The sequence below is a fragment of the Lygodium microphyllum genome, chromosome 17, assembly GCF_053477565.2.
Source record: "Lygodium microphyllum isolate KBCC chromosome 17, Lygodium_microphyllum_v1.1.10, whole genome shotgun sequence".
Classification (NCBI taxonomy): Eukaryota; Viridiplantae; Streptophyta; class Polypodiopsida; order Schizaeales; family Lygodiaceae; genus Lygodium; species Lygodium microphyllum.
This window is the reverse complement of record NC_141151.1, coordinates 42388868-42391754: the sequence shown is the minus strand read 5'-3', so window position 1 is coordinate 42391754 and position 2887 is coordinate 42388868. Positions and strand designations below refer to the sequence as shown.

General features: G+C 44.7%; 1 long non-coding RNA gene across 1 annotated transcript; it reads right to left on the bottom strand.

Moving 5' to 3' along the window:
• Positions 1–397: 397 nt before the first annotated feature.
• On the bottom strand, positions 398–2661 carry LOC148021829 (uncharacterized). The gene is made up of 2 exons (XR_015694410.1): positions 1999–2661; positions 398–1836 (listed from the first exon to the last, which is right to left on the bottom strand). It is a non-coding gene; the product is annotated as an uncharacterized LOC148021829 (long non-coding RNA).
• Between the last annotated feature and the right edge of the window lie 226 nt (positions 2662–2887).

Genomic DNA, 2887 nt, shown 5'->3' with positions numbered 1-2887 from the left:
GCTTGGTTTGAGACCCATATATAGGATTCTTCTATTTCTTTGTATTAGAGTTCTTTTGGCTTACACAACTAAGAAGAGGAAAACTGTTTTCAGCCTCCACCCTTGTGTGTATTCCCCCATTGTGCAAGCAAGAAAGCTACAAGTGAGACTGCTTCCTTCTCTCCCACAATCTTGACACTAGAAACATAAGGGGGTATTGTTGGAATCCAATTTTCGTTTGTCATAAGATTAACAATGTGATGCAACATATCTATTAAAAAAAAGTTGTTAAAGCCCTCGAGATCCACAAAGCAAGCCATGGATTTACTAGAGGTGGGAGTTAATGGTGGTATACTAGAAATCCATTGGAGCTGCGTAAGGGAGCTTTGATTGTGTATCAAGAGGCATCTTTTGTATGTTTTAATAACAAAATCAAGTATCATCATTTGAATGACCTCATCTCAAATCATATGGGTGATGTTACAAAAGGTGTATGCAATCAAGGTGGGGTGTTGGCCAGGAATGACACACAGCACGTTTATTTACATGGTTGATTGGCCTCATGGATCCAATCTGAAATCCTTGAGCAGGGCTCAGGATGAGGCCACAACGTTCTACAACCCACAAGATGTCCCATTATTCCAAGCATGACACCTACTTTGTACAATCCACAAGGTGTCCCGTTATTCAAAGCACAGCTTTCCCAAAATCAGCAGCACAAGTCTTAGTTCCTGAAAGCACTTCACACATCCATGCTTCTAATTCAACGTATCTAAACGTGGTAGATGAGTCCAGGCCTTCAAATCCCAAGTCAATGAATGTATCCCACTCTTCAGTACAAGCCCAAGTCTCTAAAGCATAATCCAAAGTATCCAAAGATTTACTGACTTGGTCTCCTACTGCGGCTGCATTAACTGGAGGTAAGTTGTTTTTCTCAGCTTCATCAGCTTGAACCTTCTTTCTTGAGCGCTTGCGTGCTGCTGCCCCAGCTTGAGCAATGCTGAGTTTAACCAAAGTATAGCCTTTACATTTGTAATAGAATTCTCTTCTACAATAGAAAATGCATCCATAGTAAAAAGATTGTCATTGCTGATTTCAGAAGTGTTCCTCTTTTTGCCCTGCAGTTTCTTATAGCTGAAATGCTTTCTACATGCCTCAGCAGTAACTTTTAAGGGGCCTTGTTGCGTCCAGTGATACTGATCCTTTGTAGTTTGCTCTCTTTTCTGCTCAGGAGCATGAGAAACCAGCACCCATCCGCTGCATGTACAATCAGTGGGAATGCTTGCACTTCAGTTTGTACGTAAGCAAATTTCACCTGTAGTAATGTTTCTGGTCTTGTTTGCATAGCATTCATGTACTGTCTTGTAGGAAAAACTTATGTTCAGTGCAGTATTCAATAGCCTCTGTTTGCCTCGGTGTTGAAGCACTTCCCCCATGGATGCTTGGTGTAAAAATCTTTCATTACTTTAATGCCCTTGGGTGGAATTCCAAACACTGCATAATTAATCAGTGCCTTAATAATGCCCTTGGGTGGAATTCCAAACCTTCAGAGGAGTCCCTTACAACTTCGACAGTTAGCTTCTGTACATAATCCTGTGCCAAACATGGTTAACCTATCAAAGAAGAAAACTTCCATGTATCACGTTCTTCCAAGTAACCCCGTCCTGGATGCCTTTAGAGTGTCAGGGTTCAGACTAAATAGCTGTATAGCAGCATGGTACCATGGAAAAGGATGAGGGGTGTTTTCTCCTTAGTTAAACTCTGTTGCTAAGAGGATTGGCTAACTCAAAAAGCATCAAGCCCTGACAGCATGAATCAGATCAATCCTCCGTAAGGTAATGGAGTATAAGCTCGTGGCTGTGCAAGGGTAAGACTAGGATCAATTTGAGGGATCAATTTCAGCATGTGACCAATAGTATTCAAAGGAAACATGACAGGCACAGATGCAAGAGGATCAAAGGGGTCTATCTTTATATACAGTGGGACATTGCACCAGGATGACAAAGCTCCAGGTTTTACCTCATCAGAAGAGCTGACCTGCGGCAGAGGTGTTGGTGCGGGTAAGATATTGCGAAGGGCAATGCGCTTCTGGCCTTCTTGGCAATGCCTCCACCCACAGAAGGGATGAGCACGGAAAGCCCCCGTGTGCACATCGACGTCAACAAAGACATGCCGCGTGCATTCGGAGTGGAGCTTACAGATCTGGCCAGGCGTGAGGCTGCCGTAGAAGGCTCTGAGCCATTCGAGGCAATGGCGGCGGGAGCACCAGGCATGGCGGCGGGAGGCGGAGGGCTTCGAACTGGCGCACCGACAACCCTAGGAGGAGATGAGCTTGCTCGGGCAGTGTGCGGGTTACCTGCTGAGGGGGAAACCTAGGACGGGGAAGGCCCTGGGGGCTGCTGCTTGCGATCCAGGGGCTATCAGAGTCAGGACTCCGTGCTGATGGCGGAGATGTTTCTGTCGAAGCCGGAGAGATTACACGCAACTTCCATTGTTAGGCGCTGTGCCTGCATGCTTCGCTTCCCTGTGCTTTTGGGCAAATCGGTCTAGCTATGGGAGAGAGCAACTCAGTTAGGATGATTGCACACCAATAGACACACACACACAGACACACATCCCAAACAATCACACCAATAGACACACACACACACACACACACACACACATCCCAAACGGGTGTCTCTCGGTTAAGTCGATCGAGATTGTGAGCAAAGGTTTCGGGTTCAACTTTTACATTCCGTACAATTATTTAGTAAGAAATGTTACAAGGGATAAATAAAAAGCTTACCATTGATTGACATAGAGAGAGAGAGAGAGAGAACTATGTGATCCAAGATTATAATGTGTACATTGTGTTGGTTTTTGAGTCCTTTCGACACATCAAATGTTCGTCGCTTAAGTTTTATTT